The sequence below is a fragment of the Gossypium hirsutum genome, chromosome A10, assembly GCF_007990345.1.
Source record: "Gossypium hirsutum isolate 1008001.06 chromosome A10, Gossypium_hirsutum_v2.1, whole genome shotgun sequence".
Taxonomy (NCBI): domain Eukaryota; kingdom Viridiplantae; phylum Streptophyta; class Magnoliopsida; order Malvales; family Malvaceae; genus Gossypium; species Gossypium hirsutum.
The window spans coordinates 100,237,742-100,257,846 of record NC_053433.1 but is presented as its reverse complement, the minus strand read 5'-3'; the positions used below and the strand labels follow the sequence as shown (position 1 = coordinate 100,257,846).

At 31.7% G+C, this 20,105-nt stretch overlaps 1 pseudogene; it reads left to right on the top strand.

The window, feature by feature from the left end:
• LOC121203504 (uncharacterized) overlaps positions 1–4,067 on the top strand; it is a 47,937-nt pseudogene extending 43,870 nt beyond the window's left edge.
• The last annotated feature ends 16,038 nt before the right edge of the window (positions 4,068–20,105 follow it).

Here is a 20,105-nt window from a genome sequence, read left to right as displayed (position 1 = left end):
AACCTCACATCATATGGCAGGATTACCAGTCCAGGCTAAATCCCCCATATCATAAACTCATAAGGTGATGTCGGGATTACCAGTCCAGGCTAAATCCCTTATAGTGACAAACACCCTTAATGAGCTCAGATCTGAATTACTAGTCCAGGCTAAATTTAGACCTTAATAGTATTACCCGTTCGAGCTAAATCCTCAATGCACATATATTCTTTTAGGAGGCTCGATCATTCAAGGAACACCCGTCCGGGCTAGATTCCTTTCCATACCTGAGATCACGGAATACCCGTCCGGGCTAAATCCTTACTGCAACACATGTAGGATCTCAATTCACATGTTAAACATGGTTTATCCATCGAATCCCCTTTTTATCCTCAACCGAGTTAGTTGACATCAAGTCATTACCAAAGGTGGATTTCATGCATTTTCATACCATCGATAAATCCAAATATCATGCATTCATAATTCATACAATTATGCATATTAGGGGTTTACTTTAAGTTATCTGAACTTACTTGGTATTCGTTTCAGAGATATGTTTCAGTTATTCCGAAACCTTGCGTTTACCACGATCAACCTCCGGAATTTGTTCCTCGGCGTATATATCAAAAAAATTAACTCATTAATACCCCACATTATACATTTCAAGTTTAATATCTACCCCGGTCCAAATGACCGTTTTGGCCCTAACCTTTGACATTTTTATGATTTAGTCCCTAAGCTCGTATAATGAAACACATACAATTTCTATCTTACCCAAGCCTAACCGAACATTTTTCTCTTATGGAATTCCATATTTTTCAATATTTTCCCCATTTCTACCACACATTTACATCTTTTGCAAAATAGTCCCTATAAGGGTTTCTCATGAAAATCAACTAGGAAAAGGAGTTTAACACACATTAATCGTTCATATTCCTCCATAATCCTTCAAAATATCAATAACACATGCATGGGTAAATTTTTTAACATGAACCCTAGCATGAAATATGGGTAGAAATAGAGAGAGCAAGCTACGAGGATTTAAAAAATATAAAGAACATGAAAAACGGGGCTTGGGAGCACTTACTATTGAGCTTGAAAATTGAAGAAACCCTAGCTATGGTGTCCTCCAAATTTCGCCAGCTATGGGAAGATGATGAGCATATTTTTGCTCCATTTTTCCCTTTTTATTTCATTAAAATGCCTAATGACCAAAATGCCCTCATGTCCTTTCTTTAAAATTTTAACCATGCAAGCCTATTTTTGTCCAAAAATTTAGAATTTGGGAAAATTAATCTCCAAGACCTTCTAATTCATAATCTAAGGAAATTTCATACAAATTGCTTCTAGAATCCAAGTTTTGCAATTTATTCAATTTAGTCCCTAATTTACAATTGAACACCTTACTCAAAGAATTTCTTCATGAAAATTTAACACATTCATACACTCATATTCTAGGCCTCATAATAATCATAAAATAAATATTTTGATGTCAGATTTACGGTCCCGAAACCATTATTCTAACTAGGCCCTTTTTCGGGATGTTACAAGAATTTTTTTTCCTCTCTTCCATTTCTTTTTCTTCATCTATAAAATTCCATCGATTGTTGGAAAGAGAAAAAGGGTTCTTAGAGGGGGAATTGAAATTGAAATCGAAATCGAAAACCAAAAATGTTGACGGTAAACGAAGTGATAAATTGGGCACGAGCTTCGATTTCAAATTGTCAATACCTCCTAAGTCATGACCCAAAGATTTCCCCTTCACCTCCTCAACATTTTGCTTCAAAATCATCCATTTGCTTCTTCGATATTTACAAGGATATTCCTCCATCTCCCCCTTTTTAACTTTAAAATATTTGATTTTTTAAGTTATAGTTCTTTTTAACTTTTTGTCTTGTATGTGCAGCTTACAAGCAAGGAAAAAATGGAGAAAGAAAAAATGGAGAAAGAACGAGCAAGACTGTAAGTTTAAGCTTTGTTTGTTTATTGAAATTTTGTTACGTGCTCCTTTTTCCATGAAATTTAATATAAATAATTGTTTTAATTTGATTTAGGGCAGTGCTGATGAATTGAATAAAGGATATTTTGATGATATGTCTGAGCTAAAACAACACAGTGGTAAGGTATTAACTAATTTGTTCTTTTTATATACATATAGGCTATACCATTTGCAAATCTGTTCAAATTTGTTAAATTGCAACTGATTTATGAGTAAAATTAATGTTACTTTCTGTAAACATTTTAATTGTTAGTTTTCTTTTCTTTTCTTGCAAATTGCACTGGCAAATAAGATTCTAATTCCTAGAATTGCAGCAAGGAAGTTTCCTGCCATGGATATTATATATTCTGATGGTAGAAAATCAAAGTTGCCAATTTTTTTTATGCAAGTGGCGTTGATGCTAGCAAGTTCGATGTCCTTGAAGGATCTTTAGTTTATCTATCATTTAGAGCAAACTCTCAGGTATGGTTTCCTTTTTCTATGTTTGTTTTGGATTAAATTTATGTATTTCTTAATGATGTTATAAATCTTCCATTTTTATCATGATAAGAGAATGTTGAATAGATAGTGCATTGCTTTAAAATTGTGATAAGGGGCATATCAGCGACTCTATGGCAATTGAGGGGTTAGCACTAAATTACAATCATGAAAACAACAAAAACATGAGAAACAAAAGATGTTGTTGGTTGCTAACTTTTCTTTTCTCTTGTTTCTGGTTATTATTGTTGATGATGCATTTTAACTCCTTTTCCTTGTCAGGCTATGGTCGATTCTTGAAGCAAGCCTTTTTATGACGCCCTTTAGTGGGTCCAAGAGCATGCAGCTATATGAGGTTCTATGTTTTTTCTATTTAACTTTTCATTCTTTTTTGGCATGTGTGGTGGATCAACGATTCTCAGTTTTCTGTTGCTAGAAAGAACTTATAGTTACATGCATCTGTAGTTAATAATAAAAACAAACAAATAAAACAGCAAACAAGAATAGAAGATAACCATGCTGGTATGACTTATGAGTTATGACCATCCTAGTTGAGCTTCTAGCTCATCAGATCAGCCTATAATTAATAATGCAGTTCTCCGTTTATTTACTGTATTTGAATGAAAATTCTTGGCAGCTGATTTTATGTTTTATATAATTTATTTGTTGAAATAATCGTGTTTGGAAATTATTATGTGTTGCTAAATTATAATATATTTGCTATTATCAGGTATCTTTTATAGACTCTTGGGTCTTATGCTTGAATCCCATTAAACGACTGCTTCTTTGATTTGTGAGGAAATCTAGTGATGGAGCAAAGGATGCTCTTCAGAGGCATATTGGTTATTCATTTGGTTATCATTATTACTTCAGAAAGGAACTTAAGATTCTGGACCTTCCAACTGGGTAATCAAAAGTTTCTTATATCCTAATCAATAACATAACTAATATTCATACAGTTCTGTTTTGTTAGTCTGAGAAGATGCTTTTTCACTTGTTTGAAGGTACATTTTCCTGCTTGACAAATTTGGTAGAATCAAATGGCAGGGCTTTGTTTTGGCAAAGCAAGGAGGGTTGTCATCACTTTTTTATTGCACGGAAGTTATTCTGGAGGAAAAATAGGTAGCCTGGCATTTTTTAGGTGCCGTATTATCTTAATGGGTTAATCTTCGTTTTTGCATTCAAGGGATACTAGTGTCAAATGAAAATAATGATGTGCTTTGTTGGAAACATGGTCTTGTTTATTGTTTTCTTTTAGATTTCTGCATGCAAGCAAAGCCTTAGGTTTTCCATTTTTGGTGAGCGAGTGGAAAAGTAAAGAAGTATCCTTATGCTAGTGTCAGTTTTATTTCAACTTCACTTTCTTGTATTCTAGTTTTGTGTCAAACTTAAGTTATATGCCTATCAATATCCCATTGATATTCCTTGTGGATACTTTTGGCTTACCTGGAGTAGCTTAGTTCTTATACTAAAAGCGTGTTGGCTCAACAAGATGAACAAGTTCACAGTTTTGAGAGACCTCAATTTTGTTGCAGAAAACCTTGGTGTTGAGTTTTTCAAAGGTATTGTTGTGGTATAATAATCTTCCCATTACTGATGATGTGTAGAGTTGAATGAATTTTGTATTATTTTCTTCAACAACTAGAATAAATTGAATTTATCTCTTCGATATTGAACCGGTTGGCAAAGCTGTTGAGGGAGTATTGTTATGGAGCATTGGGATTTGGTGGACAAAGTAACTAAGCAGATAAATTGGCAATTCCTGGGAAACTTAAATTGCCAAATCTTGAGTATTTTGAGGTTATATCATTTGGTATAATTTGTTTAATCATTTCCTTTAAGGCAATCATTAATGCAAAACTTTCTCATTAACATCACATTTTCCAATTTTATAATGTAGATAAACAAACATTTTTTGTTTCTTTTAGTTGAAAAAGGAAAAATAAAAAGATACTACTTTTCTTTTGGATGCTTTGTGACTTTTTCTTTTATTTCTAATAAAAATTTTGTGTTTAATACAATTAATTAATTTTAGATTATAACACAGCTAAAAAGTTTTATATAAAAATTATGTAAATAACAAATGAAATTTTAGTTGAAATCATAAAATTGAGATAAATTGAGAAGCAATGCATTCAAATAATTGTGTACTATTTTAAAATCCAGTAAATAAAATTTTTAAATGTTTTAATATAATTAAATATAAAAATAAAAAAAACATTTTAGTATAATTTAATATAAAAATAATTATATTAAGAATGTTATTAAATTATATTTAATAATAATTATATTAAAATATCATTAAAATATTTATTTTTATTAAATTATATTTAATAATAATCTTATTAAAATTTGATACCCATATCTAAAAAAAATTCTGCTAAGGGTATTATGGTCATTTTAGTTTTTTTCTTTATGCTATTACATATATATTCCATTCAACCAAACACAATAATACTATTACAATTCTATTCCATTAAATTCAACCAAACAATTGAATTACTGATTACAACCCTATTCTATTATAGCTCTATTCCATTACAACTTCATTCCATTATAGCCCTATTCCATTACAGTCCTATTCCATTCAAGTGAATCAAACGTGCCATTAATGATTACAGCTTAACCTTGAATAAGGGAATAAAATAAAATTGGTAGGGATTTAACATGTCTTTATTAGGGAGCATTTAGTCTATTTTTTCTATCATAAGAATAATTGAGATTAAGTTGAATGATATGTATACTTAAGTAGCGTAAATCTCAAACTTCTTGTTTTTAAGCATAAGTATACCAAATTCATAATTCTGGGAAGAACGTTATTTTGAAGGAAATTTTTAAAGGTGTTTTTGAAAAAATTCTTTTCAATTTGTGCATTACTCGGGATGAGCAATGAATTAAGTTTAGGGGTGTGGAAACACAAAAATATACACACTTTTTCATGCCAGTTTTAGCTCAAATTCATGCTATTTTGGTAAAATTCTTGTTGAATTTTAATTAATTTTATAATAAATTTTGATTAATTTTATATTAAATTGTACTGGACAACTTGTCACTTTATTACTTGTTGCAATTGTGTACACTTGCACATTTCCGTCGATCCAGTCGAGTTTGGTAAGTTGTATTGAAGATTGATTTTCTAAGGTTGGAAAGTTTCATTATGAATAGTTAGAAGTTCCTTGCTAGTTTCTTTTGAGATTAATGTTGGTTTTCTTTGCCTTTGTGCTCTTAGGAGAAGAACGTGTGGTGTTGGACAAACCTCCAACAAATTAATTCTTTTGAACAATGTAAGTTGTTGTTATTTTCGTGGTGAGTGCTCGTACATTGAATGTTGGAACTATTTTTAAGTGAAATTTTGGGTTTAATTGAGATTATAATTGATGTGTTTAGGTTCCATATGTAGGATTCAGAGTGCGATTTTTGTGAATGATATCAGAATTATCATCAGATGCATGAACTAACCCGAAAAACTCAATTGAAACTCAAAAAAAAAAATCAAAAACAGGGTCTGTTTTTGAAATTGCCCAGTGTCACACAATCTTGTGGCAGGCCGTGTACAGCCTGAATAGGTAGGTTTTGCCGACCACACGGGCAGGCTTATTGAACTGTGTGGGGTTTTTTGGCCAATCTTGAAGGCCTGATTAAGGACCAATTTAGAGACTAAAAAATTGGATTCATGGGCACTTTGGTAGCCCTGTAAAAGGAAAAAAATCAGTAAGTTATAAGTAGTAAGCTTAGGAAGCATGTTATATGTGTTTCGCTATGTATAAAATTATGTGATATGTATACTTGGTTGGCATATGTTTAGTTAATATGTTAATATAATTATGCATCGGCATTGGAAGCGTATAGAGTAGTTTTATTGCAAATATAACGATTAAACTACAAATTCTGTCTAGCATCTTAGCTGTACATTTATGAGTGGTATACCGGCACATATTGGTGTGATTGGATGGATGGACTCTTATGGTCGTATTTGGTGTGATTGGCAGGACGAAGTTGCCCCCAGAGTTGGATCGTATCCATGACATCTTTCAGGTGTCCATGTTGAGGCATTATCAAGCTAATCCTTCCTATATGGTTCTAGTGGGCGAAAGTGAGTTAAGGCCAAACTTGTTGTATCACCTCTAACTTGTCTCTGTCACCGAATTAGGGTTACGGAACATTACTGTACAAATCAGAATGTTTAACTTCAAAATAGAAAAAAAATATGCAATTTAATTTCAACATCTAACAACACAATATAATCATAGAAAAAATACACCTTCGGGCCCTAAAAACAACTTGAGAACAATCAGGGATCAATTTGAAACAAAACATAAATTTTTGGAAAAACATGAAAATTTGGGAAACAAGGGTCACACGGCCGTGTGATTTAGCCAAAATCATGTGGAAATTCGAAGTTTGGACCCATGGCCGTGTCCTAGCCCGTGTGTCCGCCCGTATGGGTATTTAAAATAGGGCCACATAGTCGTGTCGCAAGCCGTGTGCCAAACTGCAAGTGCATTGATGTTGGGTCACACAGTCGTGTCGTAGGTCGTGTACTAGACCGTGTTACATACTAATTTGAGACACACGATTGTGTCACGGGCTGTGTCTCAGACCTTGTGAAACCTAAACCTAAAACAATAACGACACACGACCGTGTGGGTTGGCCATATGATAGCCCGTGTCCCAAGCTTTGTGCTTCTCAAAATGACCCTAAAATAAACCAAAGCATTAACCTTTTCTTGCTTAACTAACCATACCATTCCAATCATTTTCACATGACCAAAACACTTTTAAACATGCCAAAAACACACTGAAATAAATCAACTTAAGTGCTTAACTAATATGCTATTAGTTGACACCACAATTCAACACATTAATTTGACTCAATTCAACATTTCAAATTCATTCGTTAAGCATAAATCATACATATCAAATAACAATTTCTAAGCACACCATTCAACCATATTTTACCTGCTTTCATATGAGTATACATGAATGTCACATACCATATATTTACACTTTCATCTGCAAACTATCAACTAAGGACATTAAGACACAAATAAGCTTGGCACAAACTCAAAACAGACCAAGTTATCAAATCAACATTCAAGCATTATTTTATGCCCAAACATACACCTACCATTTTATCTAAATGTCTATCCAATATACCCTCATTGGTACCACAATTTAACATCCAAATCAATTCATATCCAATGCCATAAATTCATACGTTAACTTACATCACACATCAACCATTTAATCACTTCATTCACACTTGAATGAACCAAAAGCCATCTAAATATCAAAACATTCACAAGTGACCAAAACATATACTTACATTTTTACATTTTTAAACCAACATCAAAGCATATAGGCAATTAAATGTAAACCACATAGCATTGATAAATAACATAAAAACTCCTATTACATGTCATTTATAACTGTTAACCAAAACAAGAAAAACTACTAATATGATGAAAGGATAGTGTGATTGTACTCTAATGTGATTCCAACCGATCGAGCTTTCAATGATCTACAAGACAAAGAAAAATAACTTTATAAGCAACTAATGCCTAGTAAGCTCGTATAAAGGAAACTTAATCTTACCGAACATTTTAAGTTAAACAACCAAGCATAATTTCATTATGTCATGAGCCAACTTTCCTTTCCTATACACACCACGTCACAAGGTTAGTTGGTGTAGCATTGCATATATAAATCCAATCAAAGAATGAAATAAAACATATCTAACATTTCACTTTAATAATTCACTCATACACATACACTAAACCATCTTTTCCTTTCAATTACACCTTTCATCAATATCTATATCATTACTCAAAAAATCATAGTTCATTTCATGTAATCACATACACTTTACAGCTTTAGTTACCCGTTGAATCAAATAGAATATCATCATATACTCAGGAAAATACTCAAATAACAATTTAATTCTCTAAACACACCACAAACATAACTAGATAACATATTTATAGACATATGAAACATATAATTACACCAAGGTATTAATACTCATTATCAAGCTATACTAATTAAAACATTCATCTCATATTCATACTTATGATACATATCTCACCTAAAACATGTTATCTGAATAGTGAATGGTTGAAGTATGAGATACTGACCTTTTTCATTTGTTGTCTCTTTTGGATAATGTCATTTTCAACCTTTTCATTTGATACCCTTTTTGGATAACATCCTTTTCAACCTCTTCATTTGATATCCTTTTCAGATAACATCCTTTTCAACCTCTTCATTGATTTGGAAATACCGAATGTAATGCCATAGCATCTTTCAACCATGGGCTTTTCCTTTTCGAGTTTAATACCATGATGTATTTCAATCACAGTCCTTTCCTTTACAATTCAAATCAAGAAAATCTTAAATCTCAATACATAGATACACGTATAAAGATATCAATTAATTGTAATATTCTAAAATGAAATACTAACTTACCTCAACTGCAACGGTTGTAAAAACTAAATCGAGAACTAATCTGAGACTTGAGCTTTTCCACAATTCAAGTCCAGTTGTTACATATCTTGATCATGCAAGGTTGAACAATTTGGAAACTCAAACCGCTTTTTTCTTCTCCTATTCGTAAGGTTGAAGAAGATAAGAAACAAAAATGCTTTTCATCTCTTTTTATTTTAAGTTATATTATGTTTATTATTATAACTTATTAATTAACTATATCTTAAAATATTACGATTTAAAAGCCGTCAATTGTCCAACCTAATTAAAATTGGATAAATTTCCATTCAAATCCTTAACCATTTCCTATTTAAACCTTATTAATTATAAAATTCAATAGCGATTGACTTTTACAAATTTTACAATTTAGTCTTTTTTACTTATTTAACAATCAAATCATTAAAATTTCTAGACCAAACTTCAATATACCTATATATATTTACGAGTTCGATTTGTAGAAATGAGATCCCAAAACCTCATTTTGCAAAACCACTTGACTTTAGAAACAAACCACTTGAACTTAACTATTTGTTCAAATAACGCAAACAATCAAATTAAAATTTATTATAATACTATATATGACTAGTAAATATTAAATAATAATTTTTATGAACTCACTCGTCAGATTTGTGGCCCCAAAACCACCATTTCCAACACCACAGAAAAACGTGTTGTTATAACTCTCCCCCTTAAGAAAATTTTGTCCTCTAAATATTTGACCTAAAAATGGTTTGGTTGCTATGTTCTGGAAGACTCTTCAATTGGCCAAATGAAATCAGTCTCAACTAACTTGTCCTCCCTTCATTCTAATCAATATAATGGGATTCTACATTTCTGTCCATGGAAAGCTTCAAATGTTATCATTTTTACTACAAGACTAATAGCTGTTATTATAAACAAATTCAACCAACAGTGAATATTTCCCAAATTACCCTTGTACTCTTCTAGAATCTAAATTATCCGATCTGATGGTCCGTCTATTTGTGCCATAATTTTGTGAATCTAAAGGTAAATCTAAAATACATGATACATGCAACTCAACTAGCTTTTTAAGCAAGTAATCCATTCTCACCAGAATAAAATGCACCAACCTCGTCAATCTATCAATAATAATCTAGATAGGGTCTTTCTTTCTCAACGTAAAAGATAATCGAGTTACGAAGTTCATCACGAGTCATCCTCATATTCAATCAAAAATCAAAATAAGTCATAATAACCCAGACAAAACTTGATATTAGACTTTGACCTATTGGCATACTAGGTATCTCGGTATAAACTTTGACATTTCACGTTTTATTTTCAACTGTTACGAATTCCAACTCTAGTCATTCACATTTTATCGCTACTTGATTTAAAACAATAGATACTGCTAGGAACCTTATGTAAATGTCTTGTATAATTTCAGAATTGTTCAGCACACATATTCGCTTTCTAAAATATAGACTATTATCTTCATCCAAACTGAAACTTGTGATCTAATCATTCTGAATCTAAAGAACTAACAAATTCAAGTATTTTCTTTGCATCTTACAAATTCTCTAAAGAACTAACGGTTTAACCCTCAACTCCAAAATATTCAAACCAATATAATTGAAGATCATCTAAGTGAAGCATTACGGTAAGCAATGAATTCTTCCCTAGGTTTAGGTTGAAGTAGTTAACTGACTTAACTAAAAAAATTGGATATTTTCCTGTAATAGTTTCAACATCGGCAATACAATTATTGAAGAAAAATTCTTAATGAATCATTTGTTGAGACATGACCGAAAAACCCAGATAATTAGATTCATAAACACTGCACGAGTATTAGTTAATTCGAAGAGCTTTGCTAAAATTCATAATATCCATAACAGATTCCAAAAGTTGTTTTTAGCATATCTATATTTGTAACTTACAACTGATAATAATCAAATCAGTAATTTGACTTCAACAACACTGAAGCACTTTTCAATTGATCAATAGGTCTTTAATACAAAGTAACCGATGTTTATTCTCCGTCGTGACTTTATTCAACTACTAGGATCTAAATACAATCTAATCAACCTTTCTTTCTTTTTCATAATATAGTACAAGTATGTCCTAAAGTGATACACTTAGTCGAATAAAAACCTCTGTCGATTAATCCTTGCAACTGAACTTTTGATTCTTTTTATTCTATTGGAGACGTTCTATATAGAACAATTGAGATTGGAGAATTTCCTGACATAAATTTTATGGCAAACTTATTTTCTCGCTTTGGCAATAGATCCAACAATTTCTTAGGAAAATCCTCTGTAGACTCGAAAACTTTCAATACCTAACCAACTTTCAATCATAATTGGATAAATTTAAAATATTACAATTTAAAAGCCATTGATCGTCCAACCTAATTAAAATTGGATAAATTTCCATTCAAATCCTTAACCATTTCCTATTTAAACTTTTTTAACTATAAAATTCAATAGCGAATGACTTTTATGAATTTTATGATTTAGCCATTTTTTTCTTAATTAACAATCAAATCATTAAAATTTTTAGGCCAAACTTTAATATACCTATATAGTAACTCCATAAATATTTAATATATATTTCGGGCTCTGTTTATAGAAACAAGGTCCCAAAACCCCATTTTCAAAACTACTGACTTCAGGATAAACCACTTGAACTTAACTATTCGTTCAAATAACGTAAATCATCAAATTAAAATTTATTATAATACTATATTTAGCACGTGAATATTATATAATAATATTTACGGGCTTACTCACCAGATTTATGGCACCGAAACCACCGTTTTCTACACCACTAACAACGGGTTGTTACACTTGTCTTTTAAGGAGGAGCTGGTACAAATTTTGGATCGTGAAGTTAAGGTCTTGAGGAGGAAGACCATTCCATTAATTAAGGTGTTGTGGTGGAATCACGGTTTAGAGGAGGCCACTTGGGTGCTTGAGGACTCGATTCGTCAGCAGTGTCCATATCTTATTGAGTCAGGTAAATTTTGAGGCCAAAATTTCTTGAAAGAAGGGAGAGTTGTAATGCCCCAAATTTTCTTTTGTATGAAATGTTAAATTATGACAAATATTTTAATTTGGTTCATTGGTTGAGTGTTGTGGTTGTGTGCGTGAGGTTTTGAGTTCGAGTCATTCCTTTGAAATTTTGTTAATTTTTAGCTCAATTCCTATCCTTAGTCTTTTGACTTAAATCTTATTTCCATGGAATTTATAAAAGTATGAGCCTGTTGGTTTAGTGGTAAGGTGTCAACTTACCCTTTAGTCCTGTGTTCAAATCTTTGTGTGTGCAAAGTGGAAATTGTAGTTAGTAGGTGTGTTAAATTGGAACTTTAAATAATCTGCTTGGTTGTATTGGGATAATATCATAATATTATTTTGCTTTTGAATTAAATTTTCAATTTCTCTAAGTTTTCTCCCAACAAACCGTCCAAGCCCCTACTCTCTTTACTTTTTTTTGTTGTTTCTCTGCTTTTTTCTATTTTTCCTTCTACTGTCGTTTTTCCTTTCTTCTTTTCTTCTTCTCCAAAATTCTTCTTTTGAAGCTTTCTTTATCTCAATTGTGACTTTTCTGCTTCGCTTTTTGTTTCCCTTTCTTCGTGGTGGATTTGTGTCAGGTTCGATAAGTTATTTTGAAGATTAATTTTCTGAGGTTGGAAAGTTTCGTTAGGAAGAGTTAAAAGTTCGTTGCTAGTTTCAATTTCCCTAAGTTTTCTCCCAATAAACTGTCCAAGCCCCCACTCTCTTTACTTTTTTTTGTTGTTTCTCTGTTTTTTCTATTTTTCCTTTTACTGTCGTTTTTCCTTTCTTCTTTTCTTCTTCTCCAAGATTCTTCTTTTATTACACGAAAGCTTTCTTTATCTCAATTGTGACTTTGCCGCTTCGCCTTTTGTTTCCCTTTCTTTGTGGTGGATTTGTGTCGGGTTCGGTAAGTTATTTTAAAATTTTGTTTTCTGAGGTTGGAATGTTTCGTTAGGAAGAGTTAAAAGTTCGTTGCTAGTTCCTCTTGAGATTAATGTTGGTTTTGTTTGGCCTTATGCTCTTTGGAAAAGAACGTGTGGTGTTAGACGAACCTCTAGCAAATTAGTTCTTGTGAATGGTGTAAGTTGCTGTTATTTATATGGTAAGTGCTCGTATGTTGAATGTTGGAACTATTTTTAAGTGAAATTTTGGGTTTAACTGAGATTATAATTAATGCATTTAGGTGCCATATGTAGGATTTGGAGTACGATGTCTATGTGGGATATCAAAATTATCATCGAGTGTATGAACTAACCCATAATACTCGACTGAAACTCAGAAAAATTAGATAACATGGGCTACTTTCGAAACTACCTAGCGTCACACGGCTATGTGGTAGGTTGTGTGATAGACCATGTGTACAACACGGCCTAAACAGGTAGTCCGTGTCGACCACACGGGCTAGCTTATTAGGTCGTGTAGGCCACACAGTCGTTTGGGGATTTTTGGCCCATTCGGAAGGCCTGGTTATGGGCCGATTTAGGAACTAAAAAATTGGATCCATGGGCACTTTGGTAGGCTTTTAAAAGCAAAAGATTTGGTACATTATAAGTGAATAAGCTTAGAAAGCATGTTATATGTGTTTCGCTATGTATAAAATTATGTGATATGTATGCTTTATTGACATATGTTTAGTTATGTACTCCATGCAAGAAATGTGATACATTCATATGTTAATATAATTATTCATCTGCATTGGGGTGGGTTTTGATATGTTGGAGGAAGCGTATATGGCAGTTTTGCTGCAAACCTAGTGGTTAAATTGCAAATTATGTCTAGTAGCTTAGCTGCACATTTATGAGTGGCTTACTGCCACATATTGGTGTGATTAGATGGATGGAGATGGTATGTAGGATATGCTTTGTCATGCTATATGATCTAAAATTATGAATAATAATATATGTTCTTGAAATATGAATATTTCGATCTGATTACTTGTACATGGAAATTTCGTAAATGAATTTTGTTTGTGGGCCAAGTCACACACTGGGCTTCTAGCTCACTCGTTTGTTTTGTTCCATTTTGGGTGATCCTCAAGATTAGGATTGGACAATGACTCTGAAGCTCGGTTTGCACATTGTGTTTAAGTATGTTTTGGACCTTTTATGGGCTTTTCAGGCTTTTGGACATTTAATTCTGTATGCGACTTTAAAAATTTATTTTGGTATTTGATTTGCAAAAATCTTAGTTTTAAGCGGTACTTTAATCAAAACAACATGACTAACGATAAACTAAAGTTGTATAAGACCGAATTGTATATTGTTTTTCTGCTGCAAAGTTTTTGACTAAGTTGTTATAACATTTTATTACAGACAAACAATTTAAGTAAAATGGATTGGTTTTAATAAAGCTAAACGTGGTTTTCATCAAAGTACTTACGGGTTTTTCGGAATAGATGTGTTTTCAATGTGTTAATCAATTTTGTTTTTCCTCAAGTTAAAATGAGTTTTTCATAAAAGTTAAACATTATTGTTGTCACGTATAATGTAATCCTCACAATCCGACTATAACATCTAAATCGAGTTTGGGATGTTACAATAATTATGTAAATTCAATAAATGATATTTAAATTGAGATATTAGATTGGCTTTAATTTAAATATATAAACTATTTTTTAAATATTCAACTATTATTATTATTACAAATTCATATATAATGTTATATATTTGAAATAAATTTCAACAATAAATAATTATATATAAAATAAATTTATTTATTTAAAAATACGTTAGATTATAAATAAGAAAAAAAAACATCATTTACCTAATGACTTCAAAAGTGCTTTTTCTAAACGTACAAGATAAAGAGTAAATTGCTGCTAAGATCCGCTCTTGCAAGACCATGAGCAACTGCATTTGCATATTGATGAAAAAGAGTAAATTGAACTTAAGTTTGAAAACACTGAACAACAAAGTTGGCTTATTGGCCATGGTGTTCACCTCATAACGCACATTTGGTTTGAGTTCCAAAGTTAGCTTACATGTGGTTTTTGCATAGCAGTGATTTGTTTTTGCCAAATAAAATGAAAATTTTATGATACTTGTTTATTAGGATCGTTGATTTTTTATGATCGATGATTTCACAATCAATTATATTCACTCGCTGAAGCAATCGTTGTAATTAATAATTTTTTTATTTTCTGGTTGAACGGCCAACATATGGAAAGATAAGTTTCTTAAGATTTTAGGGAAAGCTGGTTGGTTCAGATCGATGTTGATAATTGCACGCGGATTGATCTAGCGATAATTCATATCAAAGATGAAGGACAAGTTGGAGTTGACTTGATCTTATTGGTCTTTAATTTGGATGGTTGGATAAGGGAGAAGGGCTGTAATGATGAATGAGCTTTGGGTGTAGATGAGGTCAATCATCCATTGCGTGGTAGTGGACTTGTCCCTGGAGTTGGCATTGCTAGTTCGAGGTCTGGAGTCTACGAGAGAATCAATACTACGGAAAAACCATGGGAAAGATTGGCTTGACATTCCATGAAAATGTTGTCAATATTTTATATTTTTTATAATTTTAATTTTTTTTAATTTCCAATATATTTCTTCTAAATTTTTTAAGTTTGCTCCGAATAAAAGAGTAGAGATCAAAATACATAAATATATATTTAATATATATATTTTTTAAGTTTGTTGAGAGCTGCATTTGTTATTACACCTTATGTATAAAATATCAAAATAAATATTTAATATAATAATTTTATTTAAAAATCTATTTTATTTATTTATCTGAAGTATCCGAAATAGTTAAACATTTTTTAAACATAGGGACTAAAACACAATTTGAAGTATGGATTGGAGGGCAGTTTTATCATCTTGGGATAATAACTGTGTTTGTTTTTTTTTTAGAATAGTTTATTAAAAGAATTTCAGATGAAAAAGATAGTTGGTTAATTTATACTCTTTTAACACCAACAAAAATGTCTATCCAATTTCCCTTTATCCTATATGTTCATGAAAGTTTCTCAACCTTTGACTTCAAAAAAGTCGAGATATGTTCTCCTAAACAATAAGCTATTTTAATTAATCAACTATATGCATATTAATCAACTACATGCGTACTACAACCTCTGAGCAAGAGTTGCTTTATTTGTCTAAATCTAATAATTCATATCATGTTTAACAGAGTTTTAATAGAAATATTAAGTTCGAAAATAAATTTTATTTTAAAATATGAATCATGTTTAAATTTTAATTTACAAGACTTGAGCTTAGCTTGATTTAATTTTGAATTTTAATTTTAATTTTTTTATTTTTATATATTATATAATTTATAATATGTAAAAAAATTAAATATAATAATAATACTATAATTATTGAAGAATAATAAATTGTTAATTTTAAAAAATATGAACAAGTTTCAACCGGATCGATTAACTTTTTTTATTTATAAATGTGCGCAAGTTTTGTTAAACTTTGAGATGTTGAAATGTTGAACTAAGTGAATTCAAATGTTATATGATTGAGTTACTATATGGTATGATAAATGTTGAACTCGCCTTTTTCATATTTGATTTGCTATGATAGACAAAATTTACCAAGCTAAGTAGCATGTAGTGTATATTTATAATCTGATGTAAGTTACTTGGTTTAATACCCGTGAATTTACTAAGCATTATATACGCTTATCTCATTTGTTTTTCCCTTTCCTTGTAGATTGCTAACTTGCGGAACATGTCAGACGGATTGTTGAGAAGCTCACACTATCCTGATATTGATTTGGTAGTCTTTTAACCATATTAAGGCTCAAATATGTGTGGCATGTGCATAGAAGTCATTTTGATTTACTTGTATTATGATATGATTTGAAATTCTTGTTGCTCTGATTATAGCCAAAAATATGTTTAGGTGGAAAACATGTGCATTTAGTAGATGTAACACCCCAAAATTGGGGCTAGAAGTATTAAGGTCTATTGGTTGGGTCAGTGCTTTAGATGGGCTGTTAAGTTAGTTTTTTCATTTTAGGAACAGAATGAGCCTACTAGTTCAGTGGTAAGAGCTTGCCTTAGGTCTCATGTTTGAATTCCCTTGTGTGCGCTTAGATGAATTTATTTTTGATAATCAACTTTGAAAATTTTAATAAGTTAGTGTGTTATTAAATTTTTTATTATTATTTTATATTTAAATTTTTGAAAAAAATACTCCTAAAATTTCTATTCACGTCTCCTACTTCTACTCACCTCATTTTCTCTCTTATTCTTTTGTTGTGCAAATTTGGTTTTGACTCTTTTGGTATCTGTATTTTTTTCTCAATGTCCACAACTTCTTCCTTTTGTTCTTAAATTTTTCCTTTTGATTTCAACATTGTTATCGTTAGATGTTGCTTCTCAAAGTCGTTCCTTTTTCAACCAAGTGTGAATCAGGTAAGTGTGGTTTTGCTAGAGTTTTATGTCAATTTTATCTTGGTTCCTTTTTGGTATTGTAAAGTGTAAGTTCTTATAGGCTTTGTACACATGTGATATTGAGTTTCAGATCAGTCTTGTAGAGGTGATTCAATCGTTCTTTGGTGTTGGAGTTGCGTTTTTCAGGTGTGTTTCTTCAACATTTGTAATTAGGGTCATTTTGATTGTAATTTTGTGGTTTGCAATAGATTTTGGTATGGTTTTTGGACCACACGAAAAACCATGAGGGCAATCCACATGGCCAATCTACACGGTCATATGCCATTTTAAAAGTTAGGGTAATTTCTTGTCACACAATCTGGAGTGGGTCACACATGCTAGACACACAGCCGTGTAACCCCTATTGGGAAAATTTACCGATCGCACATGGACGTGTAACTCAGTCAAACGATCGTGTGCCTTAGTTACACAGTTTGGCCACACAAGCGTGTCCCTCAACCACAAGGTCATGTACCCCTGTCACACGGCCAGGCCACACGACCATATGGTCCTATTTTTGGAAATTTTCTTCTATTTCGCAAATTGTTTTGTTTTAACTTTCGAGTGATTTCTTGCTTGTGGTTGAAACATGAATATTGATTATTGGTTGACTATGGTGAGTGTATGTTTGTTGGTCATGTTTATACATTTGTAAATATGTGTATAATTATGTTGTTTGGTAAGTAGATATTATGGCTTATCGTAATAATTTGCGATGTAAGATTGTTAGGAAGTGTAGTCTGAATTTATATATATTAATGATGCGATTTATTGATTTTGGTACAAATATGTATAAGAGTTGTTGGTAACTGTAAATGAATATATTGACTTTATATATTTGTATGCATTTAAACTATTTGCATTGCATTTATGGTTGGGATATGATTATGAAGAGAAGGAAGTCTGATTTGGCAGTTAAATTGCATACTATAATTAGCAGTAAAACCACAATAATACAAGTGGCATACAACCACTCCAAGGTGTGATTTGGTTGGATGGGTCCACCATAACCCAATATTGGTGTGTAGAGGTTGGAAAGGGTCTAGTATACCCTTATTGTTGTGTGTGTAAGATTTATGGAGATGGTGTGTAGCGGTTGGATAGGTGGATTGTTCACCATACTACATTCGAATATGCTATTGCACATCTATTAGTGAAAAGTTCTATGATGCTTTGTTCTGTTATGATATCTGAATGTGATTCAAATTTTGTGGGATTATGTACCATACTTCATTTGAATACGCCTTGCATATCTGTAAGAGACATAAAGATTTGATGCTTACTCTGATATAATATTTGGTATGATTCAAAAGTTTACCTTTGTATGATTGTTTGGTTAATTGTTATTGCTTTGTTGCCTTGTTCTGTCACCGCCTGTTTGCATTCATTTTAGATTCACACTGAGCTTTCGTAGCTCTCTTTCTTAGTTTCCTCCTTTTCATGTAACCCTTAAGATTAGGAGTTAGACTCGGTGAACTGGAGGTCTTAGGGTGACATTTTGGTTTGGTTTAATAAATATATTCCTAAGTTTCTATAAATTAATTTCAGTTGGATTCTAATGAAGTTTTATAAACTGTGGGGTAAGTTTGATTTTGGACTTTCGCTAAACTTTGGGTTTTTGGTTTTCGAATAAAATTTGTGAGGCCATGCATGTGTTTTAAGTAACAATTATGGGTTTTCTAGCAAGGTAAAAGGTTTGATCTTTACGTTTCAATTTTTTTGATGTTTCAGTTTTTACAAATTACTACTCTGTTTTAGTTACAAAATTAATATATAAAATGTGAACTTGAGTTCAAACTGATTTGAAGCAATAATTAAATTTCACGTTTGCAAAATGTAAACAATGTTCAATTATGGTTTCATTTAAATGTGGTTTTTGGGTAAATTTTGTGCAAGTTTCCAATGTTTGGATTAGGGCCATTTCGGTGGCCAATGTGACCTCCAGAATCTGGTTGAAATTTTTAACTCGGGTTTTGGGGTGTTACAGTAGATGGATTGAATCATGCATTGGTAATTTGAAATGGCATTTTGAGAATGTATATAATATGTTTTTTGAAGTTTATATGATATTCCCATAAGTTTTGATAAGTGTGTTTGTTTGGTGCTTAATAGAATGAATGTTGTGATATACAATATATATAATGTTTAAATGAATTCAATTTTTTGTATATATAATAGTCGGGAAAAAGGCCTTACCGAGGAAAGGACTCGGGAGATACCAATGGTGAAAGACAAACGTGACTGCTTTGACTTAGGATTCAAGCCAGATGTGAGACAAAAAAAGAAGGAGTTAGAAAAGAAGCAAGATAGGAGTAGAGCACGTTTGAGCGGGGAGGAGATCAAATGGGAACCAATGACATTCTCCCACATATCCAGAACTTTTGTATCAGTAGGAACTATTCACCCTAAACGAAGGATGTCAAGGAAGGAAATTGCGGAAGAAATGTTGGGAAATCTGAACATCAATGCCATATCCGAAGAAGGAACTAGATAAGGGAATTTATTGGGCATCAGCCCTTAAGTACCTGGCAGTGTTATAAACACTTAGACTGAGGAAGAGATTCCTGTAATTTTTAGAGATAATTTAGAGTAATGTTCAAAACACACTTATTGCTCTAACCCTAGGAGTAATAAGAATCCTTTTGTGAAATAGGCTTATGTCCAAAATCTTTATTTCAATAAAATGCATCCTTGCTATCATTTTGAGCAAATATTATTTTATTCTTCATTCATGATCATACCATACAAATAATTATTCTTAGATTCTTTT